This window comes from Protopterus annectens, chromosome 8.part0 (genome assembly GCF_019279795.1).
Source record: "Protopterus annectens isolate FY-2018-M chromosome 8.part0, PAN1.0, whole genome shotgun sequence".
Classification (NCBI taxonomy): Eukaryota; Metazoa; Chordata; order Ceratodontiformes; family Protopteridae; genus Protopterus; species Protopterus annectens.
The window spans coordinates 677,624,628-677,649,387 of NC_056741.1; positions in this window are offsets into that span (position 1 = coordinate 677,624,628).

Sequence of the window (24,760 nt, forward strand, 5' to 3'; positions counted from 1 at the left end):
TTGTCAGTATGCTTGTGATAGTGTCAGTTATGCCTTGTTATATAACAGTTACAACCCATTTGGTCACACAACATCTTTACCACCTAGTGATTTTGTACAGAGTGTAGATAGAGGCTGCTCTACTATACACCTGACTACATACTGTTGACCATTTGGTATTCTGTGGCCCTGTCTGTCCTCACTATTGTACAATTTGAAGGGCTTGGCCTGGACAGCAACAGTTGTGAACCTTTCCAGACTACTGTATTAGTATAACTGTTTCACAGTTGCATTCCTCTGTTTATATGGATGTCAGTGTCTGAACAGCTATATGACATGGCATATAGAACTGTAATAGTACACAATGAAAGTTATTCCATTTCTGCAAACCTGTGTGTGGTGTTTTCCCTATGACCTCTCTGTGGGTATATGTTGCAGGCAACAATTGTCATTTGTATGGTTGGCACATACAGTGTCCAGTTGTTCAGGTGATAACTGTAGGCATAGTGGCTGTTCCATATTGTGTGCACCTTCTACATATGTATCTTCCTGTACATATATCTGCGTATGTGTAGTCACATGTATATCCATATCTATGTATGTATATATATATATATATATATATATATATATATATATATATATATATATGTATATATACATATGTATATATGTATCTGCATATCTGTGTCTGTGTATCTGCATCCTAGGGATGTTGATGGCTTCCACATTTTACATTTCTTATGGGAGGCAGACTGTACTGCATGATATGTTACCAATACCAGCCTGACATCATACAGGTGGGATGTAGTACTGTTAACATCTTGTGCCCATGTCGTGTCAGGTCCTGGTTATTGGATCTGCAACACTTGGTAGTGTATTGCAGGGTGGAATTGTTTGGCTGTGCAGGGGGATGCCTATTCATACAAGGCGTACAGTGTGTGGGGCCTCTCAACACCATTAACGGTGCATGTGGACATATGTGTGTTTGTTAATCTACCATTGCTATCTACAGATGTATGGCCATATATGCCGATATATATATATATATATATATATATATATAAAACTATGTCTGTATATACCTTCATAGATGTATATCTGCGTACACATACGTAACCTGCTGTGTATATGTAGACATATAGGTGTAGACACATATATGTGTCGATGTAGGCATTTGCATGTATATATGTTCATGTATGTTAATATATATGTATATAGTTTTAGAAATATATATATATATACATATATATATATATATATATATATATATATATATATATATATATATATATGTTGTATCTGTTTAGATATTAATATATTTACACACACATACATCTAGATGTTGGTATACATTCTCTGTACTGTTGCATGACTGGACTGGATGATATGTTTCCGAAAACATCAGATTTATTTATATCTGGCATGGCTTAGTGGTAAATCACTTGGTCTATGGTGTGCAGGTTCCTGGGCTTGAGCCTTGCAGTGGCTGTCAATTTTGTTGCTGGGTAGAACAAGGGTGGTGAGATACAGGGTGATTAAGGCACTTTTAAGCAGTTGTAAGCATGTTTGCATGACGGTAAGCATTGTCAACTGCAGGTAACATCCAGTTACACCAGGTTACCTCGAAATTGCTTACTTTGTGAATGTAGTGCTTACCATCGCACAAACACAAACCTCCGGTTACATATGATTAAAGATAGGTTGCATCAGATTTGCTTAACCTGTATGCACATTGCTCACCCCTGCACATATGGCCTTAAACTCACTTACTAGTGCTGACATATGCTTACTACTGCTTATTGCTGCTTAACCTTACTGCTTTATGCATTATGATACTGACACCTCACATGTGCATTTACTGCAGTACTCCAGTTTTGTATATATATATATATATATATATATATATATATGAACTGGAGTACTGCAGACATGAAATAGCATATATATATATATATAACATGCTTTGCCATGGAGAATGGTATGTCTTAGTTCCTTTCCTGTATCCCCCCTCCTTTCTCGCTTACATCCACGAGGCAGTCCCATTAGAACGGGTCCATCCCACCCCGGCACGCCTTGGTCCATGCTGTCATACCCATCATTCCCTCCTCCCATTCCTCCTCCACAGCAGTCATCCTTCCTACAGGTTTCATCTGAATGTAACCACACCACTACAAATTGCCCACTCTCCACTTCTCGGGACTCATCACGTAAGTTGTCTCAACCCATAGATCTTTAGGCTTCTCAAACATTTAGTTCACGAACATACGTATCCTTCTTTTCTTACCTTTGAGGCATGGTATGTGACTCCGAAGACTCTTTTTAGCAAAATTTTTGGGGTCGACCCACCAGGGATGAACATGCATTTGTTTCAAGATTCGACTTAGCAGGTTGGCACTGTTTTTCCCACTGGTAGTATCCTTCCAGTAGTCTGGAAGCAGTACTGTGCAATGCTTAGCGGTGCTTAATATTTGATTTGCATGATATTTGCCTTTTGGCATTGATTTCTTCTTCATTACATGTTATATATGTATCTTGTATCCTTGATTCATGTGTACGTACACTGTATGGGGTTTTGGGAACTTCAACACTTTATTACAATAACACCTCACATCTGGACTTACTGCAGTACTCCAGTTCACATATTTAGGTTATGTAGCAGGTTATACAACATCACACTGTATATAAATTCCTTTCACATGTTCAGCTTGATTTTCCTATGCTGAGGATTTGTTTATTGGAACCTCACTCTTACATAATGCTGCGATGGCTTAGTGGTTAACTACTGTTACTGTAATGTAGAGGGTGCTGGGTTCACATCCTGCAAAGGCTGGTTACTTTTATTTCTGGCCAGAACAGCAGCTGATGCATACAGAGTGACTAAGGCACTTTTAGGCAATTGTGAGCATGTCTGCGCTGGTTTGCACGAAGGTAAGCAATGCTAACCTCCAGTTACATATACTTACAGAGAGTTAGCTTCAAAATTGCTTAACCTGTGTGCACATTGCTTACCCCCACGCAAATGGGCTTAACGTCACTTACTAGTGCTTACATATGCTTACTACTGCTTATTGGTGCTTAAACATGCTTCCTAGTGCTTCATTCAGTATGACACTGACACCTCACATGTGCATTTAATGCAGTACTCCAGTTCACATTTAAATGTTATTTAGTAGATTATACAGCAATAAAATGTTCATATACAGATTTCACATGGAAAATGGTACGTGCTGCAGTGGAACTCGAACTGGGAATGCCTGCTCTTTAGGCGGATGCTCTGCCCACTACACTACTGATGTGTTGCTGCATTTGCATATATCGTCCTTGTTATCCTCTTCAGCCTTTTAAGCTACTTTAACCATAACTAAGTGATGGGCACACCTGCGTACCTACAGTAAGCTGTACTCAGATTTTTATAAATAAATAAAGGAGTTTCTTCAGTTTATTAATATGTACTGTTGCTGTTCTACACATGGTGGACTGTTGTTGGGAATATGCGGACACCTATGAGCAGCCTCGCTCATTTATTTCCACTTTCTGCTGTTCAGCATTGCAGGGGCATGTTTATTCTGAGAGCTCTTCTCTCAGACACGCCCCTGCACTCGTAAGCCTGGGAGGTTGGGCAGCGCACCTTCATTAATATGCATGGTGCACTGCCGTCATGCTCCTAAACTGGTGCTTCCATGCATGACTATGCTAGTCCTGTACGGAAGATTAGTGAATCCAGGGGAATGTGTATGCAAGGAAAGAGTTGCTGATAGCAGGTTGTACATTACTTCATTGCAGTACCTTTGCACATGGAACATCTTGAAGGTTGCCATAAGTTTAAAGAAGTTTTTTTTTCCACAGTGTGTGTGTGTGTGTGTGTGTGTGTGTGTGTGTGTGTGTGTGTGTGTGTGTGTGTGTGTGTGTGTATATGGGTCTACTTTTCTTTGTCAAAATTTTATTATTTTGAAAAAGAAAAGTAGAAGCCCAATAACATGAAAGTGAATTTAAACGAAAGTGCACTTTCACGAATACCAGTTCAATGAACCGGTAAAAAAAACAAAAAAGAAAGACAAAAAAACACTCGTCAGGATTCAGCAACGTTTATCTTCCATGCAGGAGCAGTGTAACTCCTCCTGCATGGAAAATGGCCACTTTGCGATCCATGTACGTGCCGTTTTCATGTGCACGAACAGCTCTAGACTGTTCCTGCACGGAAAACTGTTCAGCATGCAAATCACCTCATTTGCTGGTGAAAACCATGTAAATGAGTTGATTTTGCCATACAGCAAGCTAGCCAGATTCCATATAGGAACAGTGTCAGTGCAAAAATGTATTTGGCTGGTAGCCAAATACATTTTTGCATCTGACAAAACAGAAGCATGACAGCTCATGAAAAGCATGTATTCATAAATAAAGCGAACACTGATAGGAACTGATAAAAACTGAAACTGGTGAGCAAACCAGGAGACCAAAAGAAAAACAAGTGTATTAGCGCTTTCATCCACAAATTTAATGCGTGAACTTCTTCAGAAACACTTGTATAACAACACAGTTCCTTAAATACTGATAATACAGGAAATGACCTCATAACAATAAGTTGTTTGACCAAAACACAAAATAATGATAATAAATACAATTAATACTAATCTAAGTAAAACCATCAAATCAGACACACTATTGTGCAATAAAGCATAAGTATAAAAATACATGTAAAAAAAAAAAAATATATATATATATATATATGTGTGTGTATGTACACATACATAAATACATACGTGTGTGTATAATGTAAATACATATACATATGTAAAGAAAATTACATATAATAAAAAAAACTTATCTATACTTTAAAAAACATTTCAAATTAATAGAGTCATTGAGGCCAGGTGGCTTGTCTGCCTCCAACACAAGTTGCCACATGGTCTCTCTGCACTCCAAAATGTTGTCAAAATCTCCTCCAAAATTAATAGTACTGATCTTGTCCAACACTGAAAACTCAAATTTCTTAAAATCCGTACATACTTGTGCGTGTTTGGCCAAAGAATTCAACCTATCTTTGTTTTTTATAGCTAAATTGTGTTCATAAATTCTCCGTTTGAGAACCCTTTTGGTTTTACCTATGCAATAGTGTTCACATGATACACAATTTGCAATATATACTACATATTCTGAATTACAATTGTAATAACCTTTGGCCCAAATTGTATAATTGATGGACTTGACATGTACACAAGTACTGTTGCTTATAAATCTACATTGCCTGCAGTTGTTGCATGCATATGTACCCTTTTTGATACTAACAGCTCTGATGTTGTCCAGATGTCTAGTATCATCCATTTCAAGCATAGATTTGATGGTGATTTTTTTGTAGGTAAAAGTAGGTTTGACCCCTAAAATGCCAACCAAATCTTTGTTACCTAACACCACCTTCCAATTATTGATGATGATGTCTTTAATAAACCACATTTCGTCAACGATAGGTAAAGGAAAGGCAATACTATAGCTATTTTCAACATTTGAATGAGTGGATCTAGAACTAATACCTATATGGTCAGACAAAAGAATAGGTTTAGCTACACCCTTCTTGAGTAAAATGACTTCCTGCTCTATATTTTGAATCCAATCTACAGTGTAACCTCTATGTAAGAATAAGGATCGTAAGAATCGAACTTCCCTAAAAAATACTTCATCATCTGTAGTCAATCTACTCAGGCGAATTATTTGCCCCTTAACAACACCTTTCTTCATATGTTCAGGATGTAAACTGTCTTTATGAAGATATTGGTTGGCAAAAACCTCCTTCCTGTGTTCCCATCTCAGTTGATACCAAGTTATGTGCAGCCTTAGGAATACTAGCCCCAGGTACCTTCCAAAGACCAACTGGGGATATCATGGGGGTTTCACAGGCATCAGCATCCAGAGTACTCCTCCAGTTCCTGGATGCCATGCTACCACATGCCAGTGAGCACATATATTTCCCCAGCACCCATGAGACATTGACCAGCATAATGGGTTGCTTCCACCGTATAGCAGAATACCCTGAGGTAGTCGGTGCTATAGACTGCATGCACATACACATCAAGGCACCACCTGGTGAGTGGGGTAGGGTCTACATCAACCACAAGGGCTTCCCCTCCATCAACTGCTAGGTTGTGTGTGATGCCCAGGGCATTATCATGCAAGTGCATGCTGGCAGCTCTGGAAGGTATCATGACTCCCACATCTGGCATTCTTCACAGCTGTATCAGGGGTTTGCCAGGGGGGACATCCCAAATGCCCATCTAGTGGGGGATGCTGGCTATGCACTGGAGCCATGGCTGATGACACCCATCAGAAATGCACACACTCCTGAACAAGAATGCCATAATGAGGCACATGCACAAGCCAGGATCATTATAGAATACTTGTTTGGAATAACCAAGTCACAGTTGCGCTGCCTTGACATATCTTGTGGAGCCTTGCAGTATTCTTCAGCTACATGCAGACAAATGTTCATATTATGTGCCATGCTACACAATATGATCCTGCGGAAACAGCTGCAGCAGGAACAACTCAGGGAGGGGCCACATAGCCCCCCACCATTGCCAAAGTCACCACGGGCACAGAGGGATTTGGAGGAGGAACTTCCTGAGCCTGCCTCTAGAGACAGACAGAGGTGTGCCGAGTATGCCTTTGCCTTGGCAAAGAGGCAATGCATAGCACACATGCTGACACTGTAGGGACCCAGGGACTGATACCTCTCTCCGACTCACACATAAAGTAACAGGGGTGCCAAACATGACACTACTTGTGCTTTACCATGTAGAGGGAGTGCACTGCATGTGTACCACATAGTCAGCCCTCCAGCATCATCCTCAATACCACCCCAGGCACAAGGTAAGTCACCCTTACTATCAATTACTGAGTGGAGTAGTATGTTCTGATAGTTATAGCTATGCTATGGATGCATGCATGCAAGGGAATTTGGTGGCCAAATGGGATAGCAGCAGATAGCTGACAGCTATATGGGACAGCATGAAATTCATAACAAATACTGTTGTCCCCATACTAGGCAGTAGTACTCAAGGTGAAAACTCCCACTGCAGTACATGTGGTGGCTCGACTAACTGAAGGTGTCCACAGGTCACACACATGGATGTCAATGAGTGCTTCCATACCCGCCCCCCAGCCTCACCCAGCAGGACAGGTGTAGATGACTGAAAAGAAAGGTTGGGCAAAGCTCCAAAAATGCTGGCAATGGTGAACAGCCCCACTACAGACCTATACAGACATACTATAACAGGTCTGGCAGTTGCAGTAAAGTTCTGAAGAGTAAGAAGTCTGAAACTGAAATGTATGCCATTACAATCTAACTTGTGCACTTTACTGATATGCCTCCATTCTGCAAGATAGGGCACAATGCAATACTAAATGGAAGCAAACAGAGTATAACTGAAATACCAGTGCAGTCAGTGGAAATGTGTAAAGTTGTCAGGTGTGCCCCGCCAACCCCATGTATAACTGGCAGTAACATGTAAGTTTGTAGAGTTCTATCAGTGGAGCACAGATTGGCTGAGCAGTCCCAATCAACATGAAAACTGGTGTATTTCCACTATATGCAGGGGTAAGTGAGCCACTTTTTTGTGAGTGTTTAATATTGTCTGGAAGTGGACAGCATGTAGGCCTGGATGTTGTGTCTCAGTGGCCTAAGTACAGTACTGTGGTTGACAGGGCCATGTTCTAACAACTGCAGTGCCAACCAATCTGCTTCCCAGCTACACCTATGTTACTAGTTGTACACACTCACTGTCCAGATGTCAATATGTGTCACTGTCAGAAAGCTGAACAGGCTATGAACAGGGGTCCATACACAGAAACAGTACACAGGTGGAAGTACTCTATGCAGAGCCTAGAAAGTAACTCTGAACTATACACACCTTTGGAATTAAATATAGAGGTTAGCATCACATTAGCTTCCCTCTAATATGGAATACTGGTTGTCTGCCCAATCACCAGCAGCCCACATGCACTCAGTCCACCCCCCCCCCCCCAACAGCCACAGGTATTTCATCAGTCATATCCCTGCTGTTGGGAATGATTACAAAATCATCTTCTTTTATGGAATACACACAGGATGCAGCATGCTGAAATGATGTCCCATGCAGGTGTGCCCCTAGCCATAAGCAGCACCCTGCACATCCAGACTGATGCATCACTATGAACTAGATGGATTGCCAGGAACACCTCACCCTCTTGCCCATGTCACCCCAGGGGAATCCACTGGCTTGCAGCCTGGTAATGTATGAGTGACAAAATGCAGTGGCCTACATCACTCTCATGTGGTCTACAGGCCTCTGGCAAATGCCCATGGCTCACCCATAGTGCCATCATACGGAATGTCATAGGGTCTTAACTAACAACATAACACATTAAGCAGAAAACAAATGCAAGGCCATGCTGACAAATGCCAGTAGAATTCCTATCCATGTCCTAGTGCAAGAATTGTGGGCCAAGACATAAATACTGCTGTGATAAAGGTGAAACTATAGAAATACATCTGAGATATTGCTCCCATACTATTGGGAAGAGGATAGAATTACAGAGGGGGGGGGGCATAAAAGCATGGATATCATGGAGTATATGAAGTCTGAAACTCAAATGTCTGCTCATACTTCCTCCTGACTGCAAACCCATGAATGCATAACCACAAACCTGATTGTAAACCACAATATGAAGGGAAATTGATCAGATATATAACTCCTGCCTTTGGATAACCTGGCCAAATCTGTACAGCTGAGAGGTATGCCCACAGCAGGATATGACCATACAATAAAGTTGAGAAATGCACAATAAGGGGATCCCCAGCCAGCATAGCACCAAGGTGCAGGACCATTTACACAGAACCATGATTCAGTTCTATGTAGCCATCCCTCCACAATGGTAGGATTGTGCCACAATGTCTAGTCTTTGCCTCACAATATTGTTTTTTTCTTCATTGCTGTTGTATTTCCCTTGTAAACAACTGTGAGCAAACAATATCTGTCAGTAGTTGACGACACAATACATTACACCGTAAAACAGTACATATGTCCAAAAATCTATGCTATAACAGAACATGTTGCTCAAGCAACACAGACAGTAATAGGAAAATTAGTTACACACAGTATCCCCCCTTGTTTGGACCAATTGTGTCTCCATATTGGCAACCTATTTACAGATATCCTGAAAAAATAGCTGGCTAGGTGTAATTGTAACACATAAAACCCTGGACTGTAGTACAACTCTCTCTGGAACAGATTCCCACAAGCAGTATAGGTCATACTGAGCATGTTCCTGCACTTAGAGAATAAAGCCCATGTCTGACACCACAGTGGACCATAGATATCTATCTGCAGATGTTCGTGCGCACACACCAAGATGTAAACTGTTTGGTCTTCACACACACACACACACACACACACACACACACACACACACACACACACACACACACACACACACTGGACAGGAAAACACACAGCCAGCTGTAGGTGGCAGATATGTGGTAAATCTCCATCTGTTTTGTGTGATATGCACACATATCTAAGGCCAACATACTACAATAATTCATACATACACACACATACACATGGGGACGAGAGACAAAGACAGTGAGAGAGACAGTATCATTATGAAGCCTTTCCCACACAGTACACATCCCATAGTCGCACTCTACACTATCTGCTGATGTATGTCACCTTAGATGTACCTTTGGACAAGCATCAGATCTGTAAGCTCAATAGTGTGTGCAATAAATGCATAACTTATTAAAACAAATACGTAGATAGGTAGGGTTTTGAATCTCGGTCCTGGGAACTGTGTGTGTGTGTGTGTGTGTGTGTGTGTGTGTGTGTGTGTGTGTGTGTGTGTGTGTGTGTGTGTGTGTGTGTGTGTAGGATGTACGAATTACTGTTTTACTCCATCCCCACCCAGTACACATCCTATTACCCAATATCAGAACATGTGCTGCAGTCAGTCACTGTACAAATTCCTTTTGTTAGCCCTCAGTCCTATAGGCTCTGTTGTGCTTGTGATAACTGTGTAACAGTAGAGTACCAATAACTATTTATGTAGCAATCCTAATCACAGTACTGTCAAATGTAAAGGTGTGTCTGTTTTTGTAGGTGAATGATTTTGAGGCCATTCCCACTCACTCCATTTAACATTGCCCTCCTTTATCACTGCTGCTGATGTCACTCACCTTTAAAGATACCTTTGGACAACTCTCACATATGAAAGCTTTGTGGCACATCTGATAAATGTGCACTACTATAGTGCAGTAAACTAGTTAGGTAGGAGTTTTAATCTTGGTCCTGGCAAATGCAAAAGTGTATTTGTTTGTATGAGATTTTCTGCAGTCATACAGACATGACTTTGAGGCCATTGGCACTTACTACACTTACCTTTCCCCTCTTTTATCGCTGATGTCACTCACCTTTAAAGATACCTTTGGACAATATGTAAGCTTCATGGAATGTCTGATAAATGTGTAATACTGTAATGCAGTAAACTAGTTAGGTAGGAGTTCTAATAGCAGTCCTGGCAAATATAAAAGTGTCTTTTTGTGTGAGAGTGTCTGTACTTGTAGAGACATGACTTTGAGGCCATTGGCACTTACTACACTTCCATTTCCCCTCCTTTAACACTGCTGCTGATGTCACTCACCTTTAAAGATACCTTTGGACAAATCTCAAATATGTGAATGTTGTGGTGCATCTGATAAATGTGTGATGATATAGTGCAGTAAACTAGTATGGTAGGGGGTTGAAAACTTATTCATGTTAAGTGTGTGTGGTTAAAATTGTAACCTGTATCCATTGAGTGGTGGGTTTTGCTACACCAGCAAACTACCAAATGTCCACTGTACAGGACCCACTTTTGTGGTAGCTGTGGACACTCTTCAGTCCTATAATCTGTTTGTCAGGTGATATTACTATATAACAATATGGAGTCCAAAACAAGATATGTAGCCCTTGTAGTCCTGTGATACAATCCCACACTCAGGAATCATAGGCAAACACACTCATCTATTCATTAATCCCCATGACACCAAGTGGTCTGCAAACCGGCTTACAGATGGAACTCACAGTGTGAAAGCAGTGACTCCATGTCAGACTGGAAAACAGTCAAGAGTGGTGTCAGACTGCCAAACAGTCATGTGTGGAGTACCACAGGTTCTTGTCCTGTGCCTAGTCTTGTGAGTCGTGTGTGGCTCTGATATCCAACCCAACAAGAATGAACTGTGGTTAACAATGTTTGCAGACAATTGCTAATTGGGGGCTATGTTTACATCTACAGATTATGTTAACATCCTGCATAAAGTCGCCACTGACTCCCTCCAACTCTTGTCAGAACACTGGCCTTAGTCTCACTGTCAAGAAATGTGTCCCAATACCCTGTTAAATCAATGAGTTGTCCACAAATGACCACAGCGGTGGTAGTCCAATGGAGACAAATGTCCTTATAGGAGGTCTGTAAACACAGCTTTGACAGCAACCTCTCTTCTGACCACTACATTGTCACTGTGGACAGAAAGTCCTTCCATGTGGCACATTGCATAACTAAGAGTGTGTCATCCAGGAATAAAGAGGCCAATGTCTCCATCTACTCCCTGCTCATTAGGCAGGTCCTATGGCCCATTCACCATGTAACTCAGTAGACACCTTCAGCAACTGAGTAGGCTGCAACTGTACCTGACATGTATGACCCTAGGCATGAAACAACTGTCTGATATGGAAAGAGGCCAAACCCTCCAAGTGTTCATGGTCACATCTTGGCTACATACAGGAAATCCCTGCTTGACTGACAATGCATGTCTGCCCAGCTGTGTTACAAATGCCACAGCTAGGAAACCCCAATCTATATGCACCACATGCCATAGATACCTCAACTGCATTACCACATTCAACAGAACATGCTTGTGGACAGGTCCATAACCCAGACACTGGCCATGTTATGTGATATATGTTGCATACATGTCAGTCAAAGCATCTCACTGGCCCTCTTCAAGAGAAATTCAGATGAGTGGATGGTGAATATAACTGTCAACCTGGGGATCACTCAAGTGCCAGTAGTTGATAGATGGCATCCTGACAACTGTCAGGTGCCATGATACCAGTGTACTCAATGCCCATCTCTTCTCATATTTCCATGGACATTAGCCTGGTACACACCCAGGGACACCTGCACTAATGGACATCAGTACTGACAAATGTGTCTGTGTGCATTACTGAGTATAACATCGTTTGTGAGTTTGTAAACTTGTAGTTGAAAATACGTTTCAGGACCTTCTCACCCAATACACCCCCATTGCTATACTTAGAAAGGGTTGCTGCTGTACTGCACTGTAAAAGTATCTTGTGACACGCTTCACCCTATGGGCTACCTTGAGCTTGCAGTACCAGTATAACACTAGACAGGTGTGGTTTACCCTCTGAATCCTGGCAAATGTGAGTGTGAGTGTGTGTGTGTGTGTGTGTGTGTGTGTGTGTGTGTGTGTGTGTGTGTGTGTGTGTGTGTGTGTGTGTGTTTGCAAGTATGTGTGAGTGTGCATATTTGTAGGAGACATCATTCTGAGGCCCCATTCTCCAAATTCACTGTACATTGCCATACATTACAAAGGATTGTGATGTTGCTCACCTTAGGAGAACCATGACACAATCTTCACCATACTATCTATGTGACACATGTGAAATATGCATATCAGTGTAATAATAATAATTAGATAGGCAGGCAAAGGTTTGAATCTCATTCCTGGTAAATGTGTGATTGTGGGATTGTCATAGCATTATCATGGGTATGAGTGAGTACTGTATCCAATGTGGGTGGGGTGCTGGGTTTAATATTTTTACATCATGGTACCCCCAGTACATGTCCCAAGGTCCACTCTATGAGGACCGCTGTCCCCATCGACCATACAGGTAACTGATGACACTATTCAGCTCAATAAGACATGTGCTGTGTGCCAAAACACTGTAACAGTATAAACTGAATGACGAGATAGACAGGGCTGCTAACCGCAGGTGTGGCAAATGTGTGTATGGCTGTATCTGTGTTGGTCATTGTGTATATTTCTGTAGCTAATAGTTTTTCCTGGCCATTCTCATCCAGGACATCTCCCATTGCCATACTGTGCAAGGCCAGTGGATGTTGTTCACCTTAGAGGAACTGTGGAACACACTTCATACTACTTTCTCCGTGGCATGTGCAATAAATGCAGAATACTTTAGTAGCAAGACTTAGGTAGGTAGTGGTTCTAATCTCAGCTGTGCTAAGTTTGTATATGTGAGATCAGTGTTCTGACTGTGTGTGTGTTTGAGTGACAAATGTGGCCATGGTTTACAGTTTTACACCATTGTACTCCCAGCAAATGTGCTGTCCTATGTCCATGTGACTGATGCTTAAGTCCCACAACATGCTGTGGCACAGACATCCCACAGTCGAGGATTGCCACAATCTCACCCAACCATCTATCTATGACCTCAGCATAATAACGGTGGGCATCTCCAAGATCAAGGATGTTGTCACAAATAGCATGAAGAGTTGCATTTGTGACCCTGAGAATATGTCCAGTGTTAGATCTGACATGTGCTTGTGACTCCATGACAGTCGAAAACATGCATCTGGTGACACCTGCTGTGGCACTTGTGGCAGGGGCATGATGGGCAGCTGTCCACCTATGAGCACCCCTGTCCAGCCATATATGTGTAATCTTGCCTGTTCTCTTCTGTGGAAGGTGTATATACACTATATAGTTCTCTTAGATTTACATGACAAACGTGTATCATACTCATATTCACAGGTAGCATATGGATATGTACAATATCCCTGTAACTGGCCTAGCAGTGGCACAGTCAGTAGTGTTTGATAGACATTCAAGTGTTTGTCATATGTGAGCTGTCCTTTCCTGGGGTGAGTTAGGGCCCTGAGTTATGTTCTATGTCACAGCAGGGAGAGGCAGATGCTATGACCATAGGTGACATCACTACAGCAAGTCTTTCTCAGACATACATCTTTCAAAATCCTATTTCCCATTATTAGAAAACGCATACTACATCCACTTATATGCTGACTTTTTTCACATACCTCTTTATTATTTTACATTGCACTGGGTTGTATCAGGGGGGTTCTCCATGTCTTTTTGTTTTCTCACATGGAGTACTGGTAGACAGATGTTTGGAATAGGTGCCTGCATACCCTTTGCAGGTAATGCTCTTGACCAGGTGATGGCCTGTGCACCAATTGGTGTGCCTCACTTGCTAATTGCATGCAGAGAACCTGGGTAGTTCTTCCAATGGCCAATGTAATGGCAACACACTCCTATAATTGAGTACTTAATGTGGGCATTGTCCCTTTCCCTTGGCTGTGAGGAACACATCCTGGATGTGTATGGCTGCTGATTGTTACAAACAGCAGGTGGGAATAACTCTTACAACAAGACTTGTGGAGACTGGCCAACTAAATGGTGGAGAAGGTTACAGACTTAGGGAATGAATGTGAGTATTGCTGTTATATGGTGTGAATACTGCTAGTTTTATAGGCTTTGTACATGCTACTTCTGCATGGATTTCAGTCTGACAAAATTATGTGTCTGCATAGCTCTGAATTGTAGGCCTATCCACATAATGTACAGAGGTTTGCCTGTTATGTTTGGTGTGTTACCCGGACAGGTGTTGTCCTTGGCAAATCAGTGGCATACTCCGGTCATTGCTGCCAGTAAATGGCAACATCCATCTGTGTTTCTGACTTCACATCCCTCAGAATAGATATGTTGCAACCAGCCCTGTAACACCAGCACCTTTCTGTGTATAACAGCAATATTTCAAATATGACCCTGTGTTTGGATCTCTGTCCTCACCTTATATGACATGCTTTGTCCAGTTGTCATGCAGTACAATGTTGATAGGTATGGTCTATCAGTATTTAGTGCTGACATTCCTGTTGTCATCCCAGTGATGTTGTGGTATAAGACACATTAAATGAGGTAGGTGCCATACATATGAGTGCAAAGGCTGGACAGCATGTAGAACCCTGTACCGTCAAGAGGTGGGTCTGTGGAATAGTAGGACATATCTAAGAATCAGTCTGTTAGAGCATGTGAGAGATATTAGTTATTACATTTACAAACTTTCTATAGCTGTTACTTTTCATAAATTTCACCATGGGACTGTAATGGTTACAATGTACTTTTCTGGAAAAGGTCTGTTTCCCAGTTTGATCGAACACATAACAGAACAATAGTTATGTGAAGAATCAATTTACATTGTATCATTTGATACTGTATCCCTAGGGGGTTAACTGAGGAGTGTAATTGGAGGCTGTTTAAGAACATACATAATTAAGTGTCAGTTGCTTCCTGTATTTAAGGCAAATATGTTTTGTAATGTTGTAGTACTTGATGACAAAACACATTAAAACATTTGTGTGTATTGATGGCTGGTTATCTGTTGTTTTACTGTATTCAGTCATTTTAGTTATATTGCTAAGAGATCAGTGTATGTCTGCCATTGTGTATGGCCCATGCTGAATTTGTAGCAGTGTACTGTGCACCTACTAGTTGTACAGTGTAGGGGGGGCAGCAGATCTCAGTGGCATGGGTCCCTTTGTATCATTACCAATGTGTTTACATGTCCATAGACTGGTCCACCAACTTCATATGGCGTGGTCCAAAATTGTACTAAGGTGCCCTTGGCTTTGACAGGGCTGCAAGTTATTGACAAATAATTATTACTGATTCCCCAGTCTTCCTTCCTTATGATTAACCAACTGCACTGCATGCTATGGTTGAAAACATCATAAAACAGAACAGCTCAGTTGGCTTAGTAGTTATATGCTTTGACTATTGCGTACAGGTTCCTGGGTGCAAGGGCTGTATATTTTTTTGCATGCCAGGTGTATATTAACTCCTTTACATAACATGCCTATATGTGCTGTCATTACAGTAGCAAGGGGTGTGAGTATACTGTATGGGACACGTGTATACATGGGTGATTGCACATGTGATATGCACTCACACATTCATTGGAAAACAGCTACACTACCATGGAGACAAATATAATATATCAGACATTTGACTATTTAAATAGTACTAATTAGTTACCTTTCCTGTAACTAGTGTAGTCCAGATACAGATTTGCTGTATCGAGGACTGTGTTAGCTTCTGATGGCTGCCCAAGTCTGCTCCTCAATTTGCCACTTAGATATGCTAGTTCTCTCCTCTACTGCACTTTCAATAGCTTATTACTTTAGCACTTTACCAGATGTCTTGTAGCAAGTATTTTAGCACACAAAAGTGCTAACAGCACTAAGCATTCTATGAGGAAACAGCTCCAGTAATTATTATTAATGGCCACACCTCCAGGCATGTCTTCAGGGCAGTTCCCTGTGCTTTCCCGTATTAACCTGCTGAACTTGACCATCCTGAGGCAATGTAGCAACTGCCTCATGTACACTGACAACCCTCACCTCTTACCTCTCTACACTCAGACTTGCAAGAGATGCACTTATATATCCAAACTGGAAGCCACACACTATCCAGCCAAGACCAGAATAGTTGGTCAAGAAGAGACAGTCAACACTTGGACCAAACTACATGGAACACATAGCCCTCCAGAACACAAACCAGCACTGGCTTTATATAAAAACACAAACCACACACCCACCTTTGTGGATGCTCTCAATAAAAAGCTGCACAAACAGCAGACACCTCTAAGGCAGATATGCACTCCACCACCACCACACAACACTAATCACAAGACACGTATGTCTCCTAAACGGTGTGCCAGTCAACCAAAGCTCCTAAGGCAAAACAGCATGGCTAAAACACTAGGTATAGTTGACTTGATAGTGAGGAACAGTGATGTCCCACTGACTTGGTTGAAAAAGAAGAAAGTGACAGCCAGCCACCTGTCAGGCACAAGGATCTGTCACATAACACACACACTGAGGTCCCTCAACAACAGGTACACATATGACTCTGTCATTGTACATGTGTGTGTGTGTGTGAATGACCTGAGATGTACCCGCATGGACTATATGGAAACAAACATGGAGGAGCTCTCTGACTATGTAGCCCAGACGGGTATGACCCTAGCCCTGAGTAGCATCCTACCATCACCCAGATTGATACCAGAATGCAAGCTGAAAATGATTGATTTCAAAAAATGGCTACATTTCTGGTATCATTGTAAGGTCATCCACTATCTGTGTGCCTGGGATGACGTTTGACAGACCATGATCCTTTGTCTGAGATGGCCTGCATCTGTCACCCCTGGGCTTCCAGATACTGGCCAAGGCTCTTACTACCCCTATAGTGGCTTTTTTAGCCAGTGTTCTAAAGACCACATCACCACTGTAACAGCTACAAACAAATGTAATATGAGGATCATGCTGCTCAACACTAGAGGTCTACATTTCAAAATGCACTCACTCAAAGCACTCCTTAAACTGGAGAACATTGACATTTGTGCTCTAACAAATAACTGGTTCAAGGCAGCAGGAATCACACCTGCACTACCATGCTATCACTCATTCCACACCTGTTTGGCCCAGAACATGGACAGAAGCTGCAAAGGTGGTGGAGTTTCAATATTCATAATGGATGTGCACACCTGCAGACTGTTAGCACAACATACTGCATCTGAGATACGTCAGGTGGAGCTAACATTGGGTAAGACAGCAATACAGGTCATAGCCTGCTGTAGGTCCACAAGCATGGGCCAAGACTCACACTCCTCATTCCTAAGCACCCTGGGGAATATTAGGTTCCAACCCAACACTCTCATACTGGCTGATATCAACTACCCCACCATTAACTGGAAAAACTACTCATTTACCAATACACCTGACCAATGATTTCTGGAATAAATTAATTCCAATGCCCTGGACATACTCATTCTTACTCCCACTAGAGGTAGAAACATCCTTGACCTGGTCATTACTAGGGCGAACGTTGCTCTGCACCAATAGTAAACTCGTTCTGGTTAGATACTAACACAAACTAATCACCTTGGAAATCCACATCCCTCCCACCACTCCACAAAGATAACCACCATGAAATCTTCTCCAAAGCTAACTTTGGGCACATGCAAACAGAGGTGACTAACTGCATGGCACCCATGCAGATGGAGACAAGTTGCATGATCGCATAATCTTACACCAATGCACTGTACAAACACATACACAAATGCATAGATCTTGCCATACGCAATAGAACCAAGATGTTCTCCTCAGAAAAAAGGAAGCAAGTCTGGTGGTCCCCTGCCATAAGCAAACTCTACAACAGAAGGAGGTAATTAATGCGGAATAAGGTGAAGTCCCAAGACTGGAAATACTCCCTTATCAGCCTCAACCAAAGGTTGAGATCTCTCATCAAATCCTGTAAAGGTAGCTATGAAAACATGATTACAGCAGATAGTGAAGACAACCACAAGACCTTCTATAGTTATGTACAGAATCTCCACAACACAGTAGCAAAACCCTCAGATTATGTATGCTTGTATCTGTTAAGGTGGTTCTTTCTTTTGGCTTCCGGACATTAACTATAAAATGCACTAAGGTGATATTTCTGTTAATGTATGTTAGCAGGAACAGTGTTACTACAATAACCTTCTCAACTGATCTACTCACATCATTTGAATAAGTCTCTATTGTCATGCCTTTGTCAACCCACTTTGTCTGGCTTGTTCCAGATTCATTGCAGTAAAGGGTTGTGAGCATGCCTCTCTACTGCCAGGCTGTTTGAAGTCTGTCCAAGTGTTTGGTCCATACTTTGTTTCTGTTTCACAGTTTATTTGCATTTCTCTGGGTAACACTGTTATGATGCAAAGATTTATGTCAGTGAAGACTGACATACATGTCAATTCCCATCCTCATATCATTCAGACAGTTCTGCTGATACAGTCCCTGTTGCTGTATAACTGTTCAGTTATGACAGCAATATTCTGATTATGTCCATATATGTGGCCCATTTCCCACCCTTTGTACAGCCTTTGTTTATGAGTCTTGCACTAAGAGGCTGATATGTATGATTTTGAGGTATGTCTGCACTGCATGTTATATGACTACACACACAAACACACACACACACATATATATATATATATATATATATATACATATATATAAACATATATATATATATATATATATATATATATATATATATATATATATATATATATATATATATATATATATATATAAAAATTCAGACTTCTTTTAGGCGTAGTAATTAATACTGAGCTAGTAGAAAGGAAATAAAAACTCTGACACTGAATAGATGATTAAGCTTTCGCTCTTATTCAGGTGGAAGCGCTTCATCAGAATAACCTATAGTCAACAGTACTTACATTATATGTAACTAGAGTCACATGTAAACAAAAAACCAATGAACTACATAGCATTTTTTGTACTTCTTTTAGTAAATTTTACTTCATAGTATTAGAACAAGTTAACTGTTTTTTGGAGATTGGGAATTATATTTAGAACTAAGAGAACTTAAATGGCAATTACTGCTTAATTCTGAAACATACCCTGGTCTGAATGAAAGTGTTAATATTAAATGCACTTTAAAATGGAAGATTTAATTCTATTTTGACAGTTGTTCTATTTTGACAGTTGCTTTCTTTCTACAAAATGTGTTTGCATCCATCCATGACCTTTGACACACTTGTTAGTCACCACTTGTACAGTTATATGAATATTAATTTCTCCTACATGCATATTTAGTGCACACACTGTACATGTGTTCAATGATTAGCTAACACAAGGGAGTGTTTATTTAATATTCATGCCCCTGTCATTCATATGTATGTTCATGGTTATTGTGTTTAGACGATTGGCACAGTTTAAATATTGTCTGGTTGTACTATTGGTTACTGTACTAATAAGTTATAAGTAGTTCATTGGTTTTTTGTTTACATGTGACTCTAGTTACATATAATGCCATAGCCCGACATGTATTAAGCGAAGGACCATCACATTATTTTCTATTTCAGATTTTACATGTAGTACCCTTGAGTTTACGTAAGGGTGACATTGTCAATACTACAGAAAGTATTGAGTTAAAATGGATCTTACGATTGGGAGCGCACCGAGGGAACGGTCTCAATGAGACAGTTTCAATCAAACCTATATTGAATGCTAGACCTTTGAGATAGTGACTTAGTTTATGTATTTTAAATTATGTGTTTTAAAAACTGTTTTTATTCATGGTTCTTTTAAATGAGAGTATATATTGCTAATTGATTAATTATGTGGTTAATTGTATAGATGATTAGAGTGTTAGAGCATTTATAAGACAGCTTGGTTTAATGCATTTCACGTCTGATGAAGCGAGCTGTGTACTCGTGAAAGCGCTTACGTTGTCCTTGTTTTATTGTTTGTTATTAAATACAGTTTGAATTACTTATTGGACTTCTGTGGATTCTATACTGTGAATATATTGGAATCCTACGCTGCCTTTGGATTACTGTTTTTACTATATATATATATATATATATATATTAGATACATATATATATATATATGTACATATGTATATCTATATATATATATATATATATATATATATATATATATATATATATATATATATATATCTAGTTCCAAAAAAGAGATTCCAACACTCAAAATAATAAATCCAATATCGGATATAATAAAAAGACCCAGAAAGCGCTTTAGAGGTACAAAAGTACTTTAATTGTTGAGTGGAACAAATATTCAGGTTGCTCCTTCATGCAGCCATTTGGCTCGACTGAAAAGAAAACACAGATCGGTGACTGATTTCGCCCCCTGGCATTGTCAGTGTGAAATTACAAGTAAGCATTACATCAGCCCATGTTTTATAGTGAGAAGAGACAGTTACATAAAAATATATAATATAATACAAAAATTAAAAAATTCAAAAACAAATAAGTATATACATATATATGTGTATACAAGAATCATATTCAGCACATTATCATGCTTTCAAATAGACAATGGAAAAAAACACTTATGAAATATTAAATTAAGCTTATACATAATTAGATACCAAAAGTATATAATTATGTATTATATACCATGAATATTCATATATATGAATATAATATGATTTCATGCAACTACATATACCCAATAATGAGTATGACAACATTATTATTAAATACAAAGACTAAAAAGAGAGTTGGGAAAAAATTTAAATGAATAAAAAGAAAATAACTAATATGAATATAGAAAAGAGGAGGAAAAAATAAAGTTACCAATGATCATTAAGACCAGGTTTGTACATAGCCCCAAGTTTAATCATCCACATTCATTCTTTTTTATCCAAAATTTGATGTTTGGTTAAATCATATAGTCTACTACCTTTAATGGCATAAATACCAACAATGAGAAAAGAAGCAGTGTTGTGATCACATAAATGTTTATAAAGAGCACTTCTTACGTGTTTACAATTGATGTCACTCAAATGTAAAGTGATTCTACTCTTCAAACTTCTAGAGGTTTGTCCAATATAAAAGGAACCACATTGATATACTGCCATATATATCACCCAATCTGTGCGGCAAGTGATCATCATCATCATTTTCTTTCAGTTGTTCCCGTTAGGGGTCAACACAGCAGACCACTTGTTTCCATTTCTTCCTATCCTCTGCATCTTGCTCTGTCACACCAACCACCTGCATGTCCTCTCTTACCACATCCATAAACCTTATCTTAGGCCTTCCTCTTTTCCTGTTACCTGGTAGCTTCATCCTTAGCATCTTTTTCCCAATATACTCAGCATCCCTCCTCAGCACATGCCCAAACCAATGTAATCATGCCTCTCTGGCTTTGTCTCCAAACCTTCCAACCTGGGCTGACCCTCTAATATACTTATTCCTAATCCTGTCCACCCTCGTCACACCCAGTGCAAATCTTAACATCTTTAATTCTACCACATCTAGCTCAAACTCCTGCCTTTTTGTCAGTGCCACTGTCTCCAACCCATATAACATAGCTGGTCTCACTACCCTGTTGTAGACCTTCCCTTTCACTCTTACAGGGACTCGTCTGTCACAGATCACTCCTGACACTCTTCTCCATCCACTCCATCCCGCCTGTACTCTCTTCTTCACCTATCTTCCACACTCACCTTTACTCTGAACTATTGACCCCAAGTATTTAAACTCATCCACCTTCACCACCTCGACTCCTTGCATCCTCACCATTCCTCTATCCTCCCTCTCATTAACACACATATATTCTGTCTTACTCCTGCTGACCTTCATTCCTCTTTTCTCTAGAGCATATCTCCATCTCTCCAGGGTCTCCTCCACTGGTTCCCTACTCTCACTACAGATCACAATGTCATCTGCAAACATCATAGACCACGGGGACTCCTGTCTGATCTCGTCTGTCAACCTGTCCATCACCATTGCAAATAAGAAAGGGCTCAGAGCTGATCCTTGATGTAACCCCACCTCCACCTTAAATGCATCCGTCACTCCCACCGCAGACCTCACCGCTGTCACACTACCCTCGTACATATCCTGTACCAATCTTACATACATCTCTGACACTCCTGACTGCCTCATACAATACCACAACTCCTCTCTAGGCACCCTGTCATATGCTTTCTCTAAGTCTACAAAAACACAATGCAACTCCTTCTGACATTCTCTGTACTTTTCCATCAACACTCTCAGAGCAAACATCGCATCTGTAGTGCTCTTTCCCGGCAAGAAACCATACTGCTGATCACTAATCATCATGTCCCTTCTTAACCTTGCTTCCACTACTCTTTCCCACAACTTCATGCTGTGACTGATCAATTTAATCCCTCTGTAGTAACTACAGCTCTACACATCACCCTTATTCTTAAAAATTGGTACGAAAACACTTTTTCTCCATTCCTCAGGCATCCTCTCACTTTCCAAGATTTCATTAAACAATCTGGTTAAAAATTCCACTGCCATTTCACCTAAACACCTCCATGCTTCCACAGATATGTGCAACAAGTGATAAGATGTTTAATATCAAAAACTTTAGAGGTATTAACAGAAGTAAAAGACTTGGTTCGTGACATCACGTTATAATATACACAATTGCCACAGGCATATGAACCAGTTGGTAAATCTCTAGTTGTATCATCCTTGGGCCAATCAATCTGCTTGAACCAAGAAAGGGATTCTCCTAGATTCATACCCCATCTAAAACTATACTAACATCTAGACTCCAAAAGTTGATCAAAAAAAGGATCCGATTTAAGTACTTCCCAATGGTTATTTATAACAGTACGTATCTTGAAAAGGTTAGTACCATAATTAACCACAAATCTAACATTCTGGTTAGGTCTAAGTCTAGATGTGTTAGAGTCATCTGCATCTGAATAGAAGTTGGTAGGTTTCAGAAATTCATGCCTAGGATAGTTACGAGCCATTGATTTTTGTATATGGATGTTACATTTATCATAAACCTTTTTGAGTTCCGCACAATAGCAGCAGTCTGCATTTAAAGTGGACCTGTGTGTTGAGAGACAGCCTTACAAGACTATCTGCAAATATATAGAGCTGAGTATATTTTTCTGTATTATTCTGTATTATAGATCTAAATTGTTGCTTAGATATCTATTGTCTTAGTGTTCTGCAAATATACAGAGATCAGTATATATTTTTTTTTTGGTTTTATAATTTGCACTCTGATTCCTCACATCTCTGTTGAAACTTTTCCCTTCTGTTTCTTGTGTGTTGTTAACTCAAGGTTCCCTTAGTTTGAGCTGTTAATAGCAGCAGTCTGCATTTAAAGTGGACCTGTGTGTTGAGAGACAGCCTTACAAGGCTTTCTGCAAATATATAGAGCTGAGTATATTTTTCTGTATTATTCTGTATTATAGAGCTAAATTGTTGCTCAGATATCTGTTGTCTTAGTAATCTGCAAATATACAGAGATCAGTATATATTTTTTTGGTTTTATAATTTGCACTCTGATTCCTCACATCTCTGTTGAAACTTTTCCCCACCCTCTCTCATTTTGGTTTCTATTGCTTGTGTGTTGTTAACTCAAGGTTCCCTTAATTTGAACTGTTAATAGCAGCAGTCTGCATTTAAAATGGACCTGTGTGTTGAGAGACAGCCTTACAAGACTATCTGCAAATATATAAAGCTGAGTATATTTTTCTGTATTATTCTGTATTATAGAGCTAAATTGTTGCTTAGATATCTGTTGTCTTAGTGTTCTGCAAATATACAGAGATCAGTATATATTTTTTTGGTTTTATAATTTGCACTCTGATTCCTCACATCTCTGTTGAAACTTTTCCCCACCCCCCTCATTTTGGTTTCTATTGCTTGTGTGTTGTTAACTCAAGATTCCCTTAATTTGAACTGTTAATAGCAGCAGTCTGCATTTAAAATGGACCTGTGTGTTGAGAGACAGCCCTATAAGACTATCTGCAAATATATAGAGCTGAGTATATTTTTCTGTATTATTCTGTATTATAGAGCTAAATTGTTGCTTAGATATCTATTGTCTTAGTGTTCTGCAAATATACAGAGATCAGTATATATTTTTTGGTTTTATAATTTGCACTCTGATTCCTCACATCTCTGTTGAAACTTTTCCCCACCCCCCTCTCATTTTGGTTTCTATTGCTTGTGTGTTGTTAACTCAAGGTTCCCTTAATTTGAACTGTTAATAGCAGCAGTCTGCGTTTAAAGTGGACCTGTATGTTGAGAGACAGCCTTACAAGACTATCTGCAAATATATAGAGCTGTTCCTATTCTTGGTTGTAGTTTAAATTTGGTGGCTTTTG